This window comes from Choloepus didactylus, chromosome 1, assembly GCF_015220235.1.
Source record: "Choloepus didactylus isolate mChoDid1 chromosome 1, mChoDid1.pri, whole genome shotgun sequence".
NCBI classification, from domain to species: Eukaryota; Metazoa; Chordata; class Mammalia; order Pilosa; family Megalonychidae; genus Choloepus; species Choloepus didactylus.
The window spans coordinates 80,852,266-80,867,605 of record NC_051307.1 but is presented as its reverse complement, the minus strand read 5'-3'; the positions used below and the strand labels follow the sequence as shown (position 1 = coordinate 80,867,605).

The window sequence follows — 15,340 nt, the reverse complement described above, 5'->3', positions numbered from 1 at the left end:
ACAAAGTAGAAGCTATGAAGTGTGTCAGGCCATCTTGTGCAACAAACGTAAGTATTCATTTAACATTTTGTGGACTATAAATAATGTATTTGCTATTTCAAACATAGTTTTGAGGTGCTTTCTTTTTCCTTCCATTTTTTTTTACGGTGGGGAAAGATGCATTTCACAACTAACAAATTGTTGAAGAGTTCCTAGACCAGTGTTCTTCGTAATTCAGAGTTAAATAGTTCCATTTGAAATGGGTTCTTTAGTGGAGTTTTATTTGGATTTGTCAGAAGGTAAAACTGCTATTCGTTTGTTAAAAATTAAGTTAGACAGTAAGACACGTAAATGATTTTGGCATATACATAATCAATGATAGAAAAAGGATGCTCATCTCTGGAGATCTTTGATAATAACACTCACCTTTTTGTAGTAAATTATTTATTTAGTAGAAGTGGCAAGCTTTTTTTTTCTTCTTCTTCTTTTAAAAAGAAATTCCATTAGGCCTCTCTGACAACACAAAGAAGTCTCCATAAAGTAATATTCTTAACCCACCTGGGACACTAGAACAGATTCCCCAACACATTCTCAAGGTTCAAACCTAGTAAAATCTTTGTTAATATTCCATTATTTGGGGAGGGTGGTGAACTTTTGCTGCTAAAAGTCTTTTTTCCCTTTTCTTTTAAAAAATGTATTCTGAGAATTTTAATTTGCTTATCTTGCCTTAACTGTCTTTTAAGTTGGCAAGGCCAGCTTTAAACAAGAGTAGTACAAATACTAAGTACACTAAATCAGGTCCTGTCTGAGATTATTTTTCCCAAAGTTTAAGGGGGAGTCTATTCAGAGTGGATGTTAATATGGGATGTAAGTGGTGTTTCAAATACAATGTCCTGGAGTTCAAACCTTGACCCCAAAATTTGTTTCAAAACTTATATGACAAAACTGCATATCTCATGCACCTGTCATTTCCTATGTTAGCAATGTGAAGACTATCTAAAATTATACTTTTTTCAAAAGAAGTCTTTCCTATTTCTCTTGATTACCATTCTCTTTTTCTGTACACATGAATGTGTGAAGTTATCTGTGTGCATATATGTTCATGTATGTCTATATTCTCATACATATATCGATAAATAAATCAGATTCTTTGCAGATATGACATTTAAAATTTTTCATGTCAAGTATATTTATGTTAATAGCAAGCAAACAAAAAATTGAGTGTCTTACAATAGAAGATAAAAATTTCTTTTACCTTCTAGAAAAAATAAAAACAAGTAAACAAAAAATTGAGTGTCTTACAATAGAAGATAAAAATTTCTTTTACCTTCTAGAAAAAATAAAAACAAGTAAAATTTTAGTCACTTTAACAGTTGGTTTAATTTTTAGGATGTGTACATGTTTTATCTTGCTTTATCATTTTAGCCTTCAGTAGATCTAAAAGATTTTTAGTAGGAAAAATAATTTTTGCCTTTTGTGGGAGGGACTATCACAATCTAAATAGGGCAGTACATTGTCAAATGTGCGTGAGTAAACTTAAAACCAGTATACTCTGCTGTATAGGGTTTTGGAAAGCTGAAAGGCTTGTGTCACAAATTTTGCCAGAAAATTTTGTGAACCATTGTTGCTGTTACTGGTGGGTTCTTCCTATCAGCACATGAAATCTGCTTGTTTAGATCCCCGAAGTCTTGGTCAAGTCAAAGTGTGTTTCATTTTAATATTGGAGCAGACAGTTATCTAACACACCCACATAAGGAAATGCTCTAAAGCAGTTATTTCATGCTTTGTCATGCCCTGTAGCTAAAACAATTTGGTACTGAGTGATGTGTATTTGCTTTTTAACTCTTATCCGATGAAAATCAGCTTTGGCTCTTCTAAAAAGACCAAAACAGTGGGATGGCAGACAGTATAATTCAAACATTAAGCACATGCCAATTGAGATTTAAAAAAAAAAAAAAAAAAAAAGGATATTATTTTAACTTACAGAGAGTTTTTTTTTTTTTTAAGTTAAGGGGAGTATGATTATTATTGATGTAAAGATTTTATAGTGATTTCCTGGATTCTACTCATTAGGGTTTCAAAAACTGCAGATACTTTTTCTTTTTCACATATTTTCTCCAGAAGTCTACATCTATCAAAAGAATAGCAGCTGCATACTTCCCCCATGAAATGTTAACAAATAAATGGCATTCCTGTTTATTTATCTATTTTTGAATTTTAATGATTAGTCCTTGTGCTAATTAACAAATTCTCATATTCATAAAATCTGGCACTTCATAAATATCCAATTGTGTGATTATTTACACATGTTCTGGCTTTCTGTAAATATAGAAATTATCAGTGGATGTGTTCATAAACTTGCCCAAGCCTGAGTAGTGGCTGGTCATGCTGCATATAGGAAGCCAAGTTCAGACCCTGAGAAAATGTGTTGCCCCAAGGTCTGGCAAGGTGTGCAGAAGCAGCGTCTGGCTGATATTGCTAACTAGTGATCCTTTCTGGCAAAGCAAGGACTGATATCTCCAGCTTTCTTCAGTCCCAGTGGTGGCCTCTTTAGGTCTAATTGTTGATTATGGACCTCAGAGCTGACTTGTCTTGGAAACCATTTTTGAAATATATTTTTAAAGTATGGAGGAAAATATGCTTCACTGAGCTTCTATGAAAGAAGTAAAGTAGTATGCCCATCCTAAGTTACTTAACTAGTAAGCATCTAAGTTAGCATGAAAAGTAACAAAGCACTGAAAAGAATATCTAAGTATTTTCTTTTAGTTTGTATGGCTGTGTAACTATTACAAGTAAATTATAGAACTTAGGCATTACTTACATAGGAACAGGTCACCCTACATCAAAGACAATAAACATTAGCAATTGGGCAAGTGTATACATGCCAGAGTTATTAAATTAAAAACCAACCCCTTTTAAATGATTTTTCATATTGTATAAGCTCTTTTGATTACCCTATACACTAGGTATTATTGACAGTGCTACTATAGTAGACATTGACCATTTGATACTTTGACCCAAACCTTCAAATCATGTGTAGGATTCCTAGGTATTTTGTAAAACTTAAAACTTGTAATTTTCTTGAAAATCTATGTTTAATGTATTTCCTTTGTTTAAGTAATTTCTAGCATTTTGCAGAATTCTCAGGGCATATAGCCAATGTCAGGTAAAACAACAAGATCCTTTTTGTTCTTTACCAGAAATGCAAGGGTAGTATTCATATTCTAGAAATTCTAGAGAATGCCTAAATTCATGTTTTCCCTTTATATAGATACACATTTAATCTTCAAATAACATTGATGCCAATTATGTTTAACATATGAAAAATATCCTTGAGCTCTCTTTATTCTAATTTCAGCATAGAGTTTCTGGGGATGTGGGAAGAAATAATGCTATCTATTATTCATATTGTGTATGTAGTAACCAGTCCAGCAGATGTTGAAAACAGCATTCAAGGACCTATAAGAAAGATGACTTTTCTGCCACTCTAGCTGTTCAACTGTAATAATGAAACAGTGACATACTATTTCTACAATAAACTGTGGAAAAATTATGCTCGGCTTTGGCTTCATAACCTTTCTTCTACTCTGGAACCAAGCCTTTTGGTGATTCTACAGTTCACTTGAAAGTAATCAGCTTGAGGAAACTCAACTGAAACTCGAGCCTGGGGTGTTGGTCAATTAACCAATACAATCCTAACTACTTCAACTTAGGGTAAGTTAGGTACTGACTTCCAAGTGGGAATACTGAGATGAAGGAGCAAGGCTCTGAGATCAATGACTCATTTGGGTTACAGGTGGAAACTGAGGATATTATTATTAATTTCCGGATATTCAGTCTTCCCTGTGAAACTGATGGAAAGGGTGGTAATTACAGCAGAATGTGTTTACCTTCTTAGTATTAGAGTAATTTTGTCACAGAATGCTTCTGTCTCGAGATCTTTAATATTCATATTAGGTGTTATGTATTTAAAATGTTAAGAATTTATTTCAAAAGTTTCCATATTAAATTACTAATGTAAGGATTTACATTCAATAAATATAAAACTATTTAATGGCAGTTTGGGATTTTGGCAAATTAAAAAGATGCCCAATAAATTGAAACTTAAGTAAAGAAATGGCAATAATAATCTTATACATAATAATATTATTTTGTTTTTAGGAAATTTCTTAATCTAAACTTTTTTTTAAACCGTGTTTGAATTATTTATTTTATTGAAATTTTAATTTTCTCTAATGTTTAGAAGGCTTTGGGTTTTTACTAAATGAGACTGGACATTTGCCTTTTTACCTTTCCTGTCGAAAATGTGCTCTGAATTATTGTTGTAATCAAATTATGACTTTTTGTTGTTGCTGGGAAATTCCTTGGATAGTATGAGCTTCTGTCCAGTAAATGAAATGTAAATGGTCGAAAATTAAATTTGTTAAGGTACCATATTAAAACTTAATTGAAAACTATTACTAGTAGAAAACTATGACTGTTCTATATAATTTTTCTGGTAGATATAAGTATGTGTATGAAAACTCTGTGAGTATCATTTTAAGCATTTATTGTTTAAATAGAACTATGCAAATATAGTCACAAGGATGGCTTTATATTGTCTTCTTTTTCCTTAATACTGGACACACAAATTTTTCTTGGCCCAATAATTATACTTTGGTCTGTACATATCTACTAATGTCTCCATCTTCTTGGTCATTTGCACATGTTACTTTATAGGGCAAAAAGGGACTTTAGGTAGGGCAAAAGAACTGGAATAGTTCTTTCTTTTTCTCATTCCTCAAATCAACAGTGATCTTTATCCCACTCCTCATTTCTAGAGGGAAGAAGAATAGAGATGATTAAGAAACAAGTGGAGATAAGAATAAGAAAAACTGAGGTTGGGGTGGTGGGTGCTTTTGAAGTTTCTAAATTTAGAAGTATTATAAGAGAACAAGACTTTCTCCCTAACCTTCAATAAAAGCCACCTGACTTATCCCTAAACTGTCAGAATCTCCCTATGTCTGATTAAAACAAATCTATTAAATTCCCTCTCCACCACAAGACACATTTCAGTGGTACCACAGAAAGAAGACCATGGAAGAGAAAGTCAAAACACCTCACATTTCTAATATATCCACTGCCATTTTTCCTTCATCCATTTTCCCCTTTAAGCCTTGGGCTTGGCGTTGTAAGCAAATTTTCATGGTTCGTGAATAGATACCATTTGTTTTTCAAGAAACCTTTCCAACAAGGTATTCCCAAAGCATGCCCACAACAGCATCACAAGCTCAATTAAAACAGCTGAAGAGATTGAGTGAATGTTTGTGTGTGTGCATTTTTCCCTCTCTTAAAAACAAAATAAATACATTTTATATAAAACAAAAGAAAAAACTAACTTTACACTTCTCATCAGTCTGAGTGGACTCAGGTTTCTTTTTACATAATGACTTTTTGAAACTATTCTTGTTCAACAGTTCTGACCAGCATGTTCTACCCCAACCTCTGCCCATTTGCTGCTTTGCTTTCTGAATGCCAAATGAATGTGAGTAATTGGTTAGTTAAAAAATCATGTTCTTATAACAGGTTCAGAATATATTCATACATTTGAAGATGTGCTAGGACTTTAACACAATAGTTTCAATCATATCAACTTAGCATGAAAATATGTATAAAAATTGTAAAAACTAATCATTTTCCTGGTAATATAGAGAAACTATGGTGTGATAGAAAAAGCACTTCTCATCAGGAAGCTTTAATTAACAAACACCTCACCTTGTTCCAAAAAGGATTTAAAATGGTTAAATCCTTGGTTTCTGGTCGTAGTTTTGTGACTTTGAGTAAATCATAGTCTCTTTGTTTCTCAGTTTCCTTGCCTGTAAAATGAGGGGATAAGCCCCCTTTTAGATTTTCTTTTATCTAAAAGAATATATGATTTTATTTTAAATAGTTATGTATGTAGATAATTCTGCCTGCACTTTCTAAGTTGTCACAAATGTATGGAGAGAACTTTAGGATGGTAGTGATTGAAGAATAAGGGAGTTTACATGTTTTGACAGAACCAAAGTACTTTAAGTTTTTCATTGATATTTTCAGCTTAATTAGATGTCACAATATGTTATTGGGCTTCAGTTCTACTTAATGATTCAATGAATGAAATAAACCAAATATTGTCAAATATCAAGCTAACTGACTCAATTGTCTCTGGGTGGTTTGACGAAAGGCCTGTTTTTAACTCAGTGAAACACAACATGGTTACTAGAGCTCCATTCCTACCCACTGGCCACTAGATGGAGAGGCGGTCCATGTCCACGGCCTTGCCCATAGTAAATACTTCCCTTCTGACTTGCTGTTGGAAAGGCCACACTATATGCCTTTGGATATTTTTGTGAACACACACATGACAATTTGAAGAAGGCATCAGAGAGTATTTTCTCTTCTATATAGGCATTATGTGATATTCATGAAATGCAAAAGGATTTGCTCCTCCTTAGGACTATTAATGCTGGTAGACAAGGAGAAGGCCAGTGTTACAATTCATAGTTTTAGTTCTTACAGTAGGGCCTTTTGCCTCTTCCGAATTGTCCATTCAGAAAGGGCCCTGAAATGAATGTCAGCACGACAGTGCCACCTTGTGTCCCTGTTGCTGTGAAAGTAACTGATACATAAGCCACTGAAAAGGAAAGAACAAGACATTTGCAAAAATTTGGCAAATTGTTTCAAGCTTTGATGTTCCAGTAGCTGCACAAAAATTCTATAATATGTTTTACTATGTTTGGCAATTCTTGCTACCAGAGAAGAAGTTAGAATGTGTGCATTTTACCCCTCCTCTCATACCAGTGTATATGAAAATAGTTTAGAAAATACAGACAAACATGGATATGTTTAATTTAGAATTGGTGGTGGAGAAGGCAGGGATTGTCAGAGATGTTAACCTAATTCTTACCATGCTCAGACCATGCTTTCAGACAATGAGGTGCTCCTTCACAATCAGAACAATTTTTATATGCATAGCTTGATCATATCACTTCTCTCATTTTATTGCCATTGTTTGTAAGTGTATCTTCCAACTAAATCATGAGCTCCTTGAGGATAGCGTCCGTGTCTTATTCATCCTTCTGCCTCGAGAACTTCTGTGACATTCAGTACAGGGACACTCAAATGTTTGAGGTCTGAGTGAATGAATATATATGGCTGGTTTGTAATGTTGTCATATTTATTTTTTTGAGTTTTAAATAATTTTAGAGCCTCCCCCCCTTTTTTGGAAAAACTCCTTCTGAGACCACCTGCTTTTCAAATTTCCCTTTATAAATTTACTTTCTATCATGTTAAAGATGATCTTTTTTTCTTTTTGTTTATGAAAACAATGCATTGCCCATTCATGCCTATATATTGTAGTTTTGAGTTCTGTAACATTCATAACCCTTAAAAATGAGTGCCAAGTTTTAAATTTCAGGCATTTTTACATAGAATTTAGATTTGAGGTTTTAGTTGACATATCGCCACAAACTCCAGCAAACTGTATGACTCTGGGAAAGTGGCTTAAACTTTTTAAGCTCACTTTTCTAAGTTGCAGAAAGGTGAAAATAAATGTTACCTATCCTATCTATCTCACAAGGTTATTGTGAGGATTAAATGAGTTAATATGTATGAAATTTCATTATAAGTAGTAAAGCACTATACAAATAATATTTACCATTATTACAACTCTAAAGAAGAAATGGATAATAAAAATCTAAGTCAAAGCAAAACACAAACAAATTTTGCAAACCCACTGTAATTCACAGATTTCTCAAATGGACTGCTTTTCGGTGGTGGTGGACCTTCTGGAGATGACTTGAAATGTTAGCCCAACTTCCTATGTTTTGGTTTAAAAGCCTATGCTAATAATGATAATGTGTACCAATCAAACATTAGAGTTTTCTCTGGTTAAAATATTTCATCCAATGATGCTTATTAAAATAAAAGTTAAAACATTGAAAAATAGCCAAATTTAATGAAAAAATTTCAGTACCTATTCTAATCCAGTTCTTTTTTTTAATTTTTAATTTTAAAATAATTTCAAACTTATAGGGCAGTTACGAAAATAATACAAACCCTATGCAGACAGGTACCAAAATAATACAAATCATATGCAAACTAATACAAACCCTATACCCCTATTCCCAGATACTTAGCTCCACCAATTTTAACATTCTGACAGCCCTTCCTTCCTTCTCTCCTTCCCTCCTTCCCCTTCCTTCCTTCCTTCCTTCTCTCCTTCCTTCCTTCCTTCCTTCTTTCCTTCCTTCCATCTCTCCATCTTCCAAACAGTTGAGTGTAGGTGGCATGTATCATGCTCTTTGAACACTTTCTATTGATAGTCTTTTTGAGTTCATATATATTTCCTAAGAACAAGGACATTCATTATGCACCTTACATGCAGTTACAAAGTTCAAGATTTAACATTGATATAAAGCTTACAGTCAATATTGCAACTTTTTCATATGTTCCAATAAAACCCCTTTGAGCTTTTTCTCTTTCCTTGCTAGATCCCATCCAGAACTGTGTATCACATTTAATTGTCATTTCTCTTTAGCTGCCTTTTCTTTTTTTTAAATTCTAAACATACATTACATAAACTTTCCCATTTTAACCACTCCCAGGCATGCTATTCAATGGGATTAATCAAATTTACAATATTGTGGTATCCTTACCATCTTCCATTTCTAAAACTTCCTCATCTTCCCAAACAGAAACCCTATACCCATCATGTATTAACTCCCTATTCCTCCTGATCCCCATCCCTGGCAACCTTTTCTCTAATTTCTGTCTCTATGAGCTTGCATATTCTCTGATTTTTTTTTTTTTTTTTGTACTTACCGTGGGTCTTAAATTTAGTATCCTAAATCTATAACAATCTCAGTTGCTTTGATACCAACTTAACTTCAATATAACACACAAACTATGTTCCCATACCCCTCTGCCCCTGCCCACCTTTATGAAATTCTTGTCACAAATTATATGTTTTTACATTATGAGTCTGAAACCACTGATTTCTCATTATATTTTATGCATTTGTCTTTTAGGTCCTGTAGGAAGTAAAAAGTAGAGTTATAAACCATAAGTACAATAGTAGTGACATTTATATTTACTGCTGTCATTACCTTCACTAAAGATCTTTATTTCTTCATGGGGCTTCAATTTATTGTCTTTTCCTGTCAACTTGTAGTACTCTCTTTAGCGTCTCTTGTAGGGCTGATCTAGTGATAATGAATTCCTTCAGCTTTTGATCATCTGGGAATGTCTTACTTTCCCTTATTTTTGAAAGACAGTTTTGCCAGATATAGAATTCTTGGCTGGCAAATTTGCTTCCAGCACTTTTATTTATATAATCCCACTGTCTTCTTGCCTCCATGGTTTCCTATGAGAAATCGACACTTAATCTCTTATTGAGGTTCTCTTGTATGTGACATGTTGCTTCTCTCTTGTTGCTTTCAGAATTCTCCATCTTTGGCATTTGCCAGTCTGATTATAATATACTGCAATGTGGGTCTATTTGGGTTTATGCTTTTTGGAGTTCATTGAGCAACATGGATGTGTATATTCATGATTCTCACTAAATTTGGGAAATTTTCAACCATTATTTCCTTGAATAGTCTCTCTGCTCTGTTCTCTCTTCTCCTTCTGGGTCTCCCACAATGCATATATTAAGTATGCTTGATGATGTCCCAAAGGTTCCTCAGACTCTGTTCACTTTACTTCATTCTTTCATCTTTCTGCTCTTCAGACTGAATTATTTCAATTGTCTTATCTTCAAGTTCTCTGATTCTTCTTCTAGCTCCAATCTTCTGTTGGACCCCCTTAGGGAATTTTTAGTATCTGTTACTATGATCATCTTCTCTGTTTGGTTTCTTTTCATAATTTCCATCTTTCTATTGATATTCTCTTTGTGTTCATCTATCTTTTTCCTGATTTCCTTTAGTTCTTTGTTCATTTTTTCTTTTAGCTCTTTGAGCATATTTAGGACCAATTTTTTAAAGTATTTGGCTTGTATGTCCCAGGCCTAGTCCTCCCCATTGATGGTCTCTAATGATTTAATTTTCTCCTTTATCTGGACCATTGTTTCCTGTTTCTTTGCATGTTTTGTGACTTTTTGTTGAAATCTGAACATTTTGATATTTTAAAGTGTTATCATTGGAATTTAGATTCTGAAACATCTGTTTTTTAAGCTTGTATCCAGCTAGTATTGTGATAGAGATTTCCTTGATTGCCAGGAGCTAACAACAAAAAAAAAAAAAAAGGGAAAAAAGAAACACCTTTCCCAGTATTTGCAGACTGAACTGTGTGAGTGCTCTTCTTCAGGGTTTATCCATATAATCAGTTTAGAGAATAGCTCCAGACCAAACTTTAGGGCCTCCCTGATCCTTTTTGTGCAAGAGTCTTGTCTTGGGCATTGGCACAGTGGCTCCAGGATTTCACTCATTTACATGGTTCTGAATGTCCCCTCTTCACTAGGAAACAGTTTCCTCACAGTTCTCAGGAATCGAGACCAGGAATCTACACTGGGATCATGGGACAGCTCTATGCAGAGCCAGCGAGGGGTGAGAGTGGGGCCAGCCAGGGTGCCAGGAGATACTACCACTTTTAAGTAGCCTTTTTCTTGATTTGGCAATTTGTCAGGTACTACAGTTCTTTAACTGTTTTCTGGAGCTTTGACAAAGATGTTTCTGCCAGTTCTTGCTGGTTGTTCAAAGCTGCTGTGAGGGCACAGGGCCTTGAAGCATCTCACTCTTCCATCTTGCTGTTGCTTCAGCCCAGTGGTCCTTAAACTTTAGTGTAGAGTTACCTAGGGTGTTTGTTAAAAGTCAAATTTCTGAGCTCCATACTTGATAGGTCTAAGATGGAACTTAGGTAATTGCTTGGTCCACTAACTTCAAAAATAGAAAATACTACTTTAGTTGACTATTTGGCATCATAATCTCTTGGGTGCTTTTTAAAGACACAGATTTCTGGGTTCTGCTTCCAGATATCCTAAATCAGAATTTCTAGATTGGTATTCAAGCGTCTGTATTTTACAAAAACTCCTTCATAGATTCTGATATATTGCAAGGTTTGCCAATCACTGTTCTTGTGTCTAGGGTATATTGCTAAAATACATTTTCTGCTGCAGCTGAATTCATCCTCATCTCTCACATTATTCCTTAATGAAACATAATCTCAGTTTACATCAAGGGTCAAAGTCGATACTGGTATGTAAGAAAAATTTAAGTTTGAGAAGTAAACATTACCCTCCTGGCATATAACCCCAAAATTACAGAAGGGAGAAATTACTACCTTTCACATAAACTGCTTCATTTAATCTTTACAACAACTCTCTCACATACCCTGATTTTCTGTCCTTGTTACAGATGAAAAAACTGAAACTCATAGAGTAAATTGCCAAGTTCACACAGCTGTCAAGTATCAAAGCCAGGATTCAGAGGCTGTGGTCCCTTCTATTGTATCATATTATTTTTTTCATCATTCAAAAAGTTTTTGCCAGGTTCCCATTATGTTAAATGACGATGTCAAACTTTGAGGACCACAAAGTGCATTGCTGATATAATAATTATTGCTTACACCGTGTAAAATAAACTGAAATTTTTTTCTTATATTCCTTTGAGAATTTTTAGCTGGAGGTAGAATTCAAGTCTTCTGAAAAATCCAAAGAGATCTAAATTGTAATTATAATTTTTGAACTGTTAAAGAACTTTTCCTATAGGATCTCTTAACCCCCACACTTTTGCTATGAGGTATTTCTTAAACTAGTTACTATGTTTAAGCGACTTATACAAGAATGCAGATCTAGTAAGTGGCAGAACTAGGATTGAACTCTGGTAGATAGTAAAGTTAGTGCTCTTAACTACCAGTATATACAATTTCTGACTCTGCTTTACAGTTTACCTACAGAATCAGGCTGTTCCTCCATTTGCTGGGCACTAGTCACTAAATGCTAATTAAACTTTGTATGATTTAATTTCATTTCCTTTGTTTTGAAAAAAACACTTTGCTTCTCTTAAATCAATCCAGTGATTTTTTTCTTAAGTCTTGTAAAGTTTGCAGTTAACAATGCATAATTCTTTAGGGAAAACAGTTAAAGTGAGTAATCTTTTGTTTGTATTTTTATTTGAGAGTTGAAACTCTTGGATGGGGACAAATTGTGTCAATAAAAATTTCAATTTTTTCTATTATGATATACCATGAAACACAATGATTTCATGACATAGGCACTGTTATGGGTCTTAAAATAATTAATTAACATTTAAAATCTAATGAAAGTGTTAGTAGAATCAGTGCATCAATGTTCCGTAAAATTAAGAAATTCACTCCTAAGCATTGCTGGTGCTCTTGTTTTAATAAAATATGACTCATAGTATAAATTGGCAGCTTAAGTACACAGTGTAGTGTACAAATTAATACAATTTCTCATTTATCCTTTAGATAAAGTGTAAAAAATATAATTTTTATACTTTTTATAGATGTAATAATATTTTAAATACAATAGGGGTATTTACAATTTAAAGGAACTCTGAAATGTGTCATTCAGATGTTAAAACAACCATAATTTTATTAATATAGATACAGATTGGGGTTATTCTTAATGCCTATATAATTAAATATTAAAAGTTACATTTAAATAAGGACCACAGAATTCACTAACCAGGGGAATATAGTGTTGTCTTTAGTAGACTTTCAGGTTGATTGCAAATTTGGGTTCTAGCTCAACTTTCTTCTCTGAGGGTAGTCTTTTCCTACCCTCTTGCTATATAGCTTTTAGAAAGCTATTTTTGAAAGCTATCAAACAAATGAATGCTACTGCAAAGGGAGAAGGATGAGAATATAAAGGGAAGGTTATCTGTATTCCTTTTTTCAGATGTAGAAATTAAAACAAGATTTTGTAGAAAATCTTATTTAGCAACAGAGCATAAATTTGTTCAGTGATTTGTTCAGATTCCACAGGGAAAATCCTGTAGTGCGTTTTTGAGTATCCTAAATTTATTTTGGTTTTTGACCAGCTTAAAGGGCATGCCTATCGTAAAACAGTTCTCCATTTTCCTGAGAAAAATTCCAGTGGAGCCTATTTGTGGGAGGTGGTATCCCAACAATGAACCTTTTGGGGCCAATTAAACACTTTAATACAACTTACTCAATTCCTTTCCTTAAACTAAAAGCTGCCTTGCCCACTGGGCATGTTTAACTTTGACTGCTAATTTTATTTCCCTGCAGAGGCAAAGGAGACAGGAAAGGAGGGAAAATATCTGATGGCATGTGGGTGAGGTTTTGGCTCAGGGAAATAATTTTAAAGACCCTAGCCAGTGTAGGGATGCAGAAAGCAGTTGATGTCTGAAACTATTACCCCTGTTTTACAGATTAAGAAATAGCAGTGTATAGGTAAAATAAAGTTTCTAAAGTCACACAGCAGTTTCCAGTGTTGGTACTGGTATGGGAACTAGTTTACTCATTGCTTCAACAGATAAATTGGTCAGTTTGGTTTCTCCACTGATCATAATGTTCCTTTAATATCCCTACTCTCTTTATTTCCTGACTTTTAAATTTTTGATACCGTCTCTTAGCATCTGAAAAATCATATTGCTGATAGTTGCAGATTTCGAAGCTGGTTGAGCATATATCTTTTGACTGTTCAGGCCATTTAGAACCAGCTGAGTGGTAAGTACAGTGTGCAAGTAATCATGTTAAGCCTTCTACCTCTATTTTATTTGGATTGTGTAAGTAATGAACATGAAATCAGGAAAAAAAGTGGTTTTAAATAAATTGCTTCTGAGCTCATGGCAGAACTCTAAACATGAAAAACGTGATGAATGCCTATTTAAAGATAAGCCGCTGTTTTTCTTTTTTTTTTTTTTTTTTTTAAGTCCTAGTTATAGTTGATCGGAGGGTTTTGAAATGAACATAAGCTAAGTTTTGTTACTTTTTCTCCTGAATTCATGTCATTATATAGATTTAGGGTGGAAAAGGGACCATGGTAGTAATATGAATCAGCCTTTTAGTCTTCCAAAAGGGGTTTTAAAGTGTCTTAAATATACCCTCTGGTTGGACCCTGTGGAAAAATTGCTTCTAGGTTCTGGTATTAGCCTGCCAAAGTTGTGAGTCAATTTCACACTGATATAATAAACATTTGCTTTAAAAAATAGTTAAAAGTTCTTTGCTGTTATCTATTAAGTGTTATTGTTTACCACTTAAGGCCATTAATAAGGTTGTGGATACCAAACAAGCTCAACTGGAATGTAAGTTTTATTTGGTTACCATCAACTGACTAAATGAATGTGCAGCAGGGCTTAAAATGGATGCCATCATATCAGGCATGGTATGAGCAGGCCCTGGTGCACTAACCGATTCAGAGCGCCAAAACCCCAATGAAAATCAGGTGTCTGTCCTTCATATTGGGACATATGCAGCCTTGGTTTCTAATCTGAGAATTGCAGTTTTAATTAATTGTGGTTAGAAGCAGATACACATTTTGATTCACTAAATGTGTCCTATATACCTGCAAATAGCAGCTGGTTTCCTATTAGAGCCTGCTGATTAGATGGTGGTGGTGGTTTTTTATATCTTAGTTATAGAGTCAATGGCAGGAGCACACACAGGCTAATTTTTAGAATATAAGGCTTTGTTAGAAATGGAACATGGGCTTCTGGTAATACTCTTAAATTCATACCAATTGGCAGGAAATTAAATATGGTTCTCCAAGAAATATATTGCAGAAGGCATAAACTAGAAGTGGTTAAAAAATAACTTTCACAGACAGTTGTTTTCTACCCAAAATATAAATTTTCATTTTATCTATATTTTTATCAAGCAGTTAGGATAAAAGAGGAGAGTGACTGCCGTAGAATGACAGTGACCTAGAAGTGTAATATTACAGTTAGTGGAGTTTGAGTAATCTTGGGAGTGAGCTAAAGGGGAAAATACTGTGTTTTCAATATACTGCAAATGAAATGCTTAGTTAAAATTCCCTGAAAATTAACAACTTGTTCCCAAGAAACTCCCTTGCTTCTGGAGAAATTAGACTGAAAAATAAAGGAAGCTGGTAGTTATATGTTTTTCTAATATTTATGTGCTTTTAAGAAGTGTTTTTATTTTTGAAACCTAAATCTGAGTGGGAGGGACATGAGATTAGATTAAATGCCATTTGAATTTGCAGCTCCAGGTTTATAGGCATATTTCTGAACCAGGGATGGAAACACCATCTAAAAATCCTAATATGGAAATTATATTTTATGTGGTGAAACAAAAACTCAAGAAGTTTCCTGCTATAATAAGGTGAAAGTGGTTACCAAAGAAACAAAAGTTTCTTATCACTCTGCCTGAGGCAAATGTGGTATATTAAGCTTAAAATGAA

General features: G+C 33.9%; 1 protein-coding gene across 8 annotated transcripts in view; it reads left to right on the top strand.

Moving 5' to 3' along the window:
* Nucleotides 1-15,340, top strand: part of ZBTB20 (zinc finger and BTB domain containing 20) — a 911,487-nt gene that overhangs the window by 46,358 nt on the left and 849,789 nt on the right. The gene's annotated exons all lie outside the window — the stretch shown is intronic.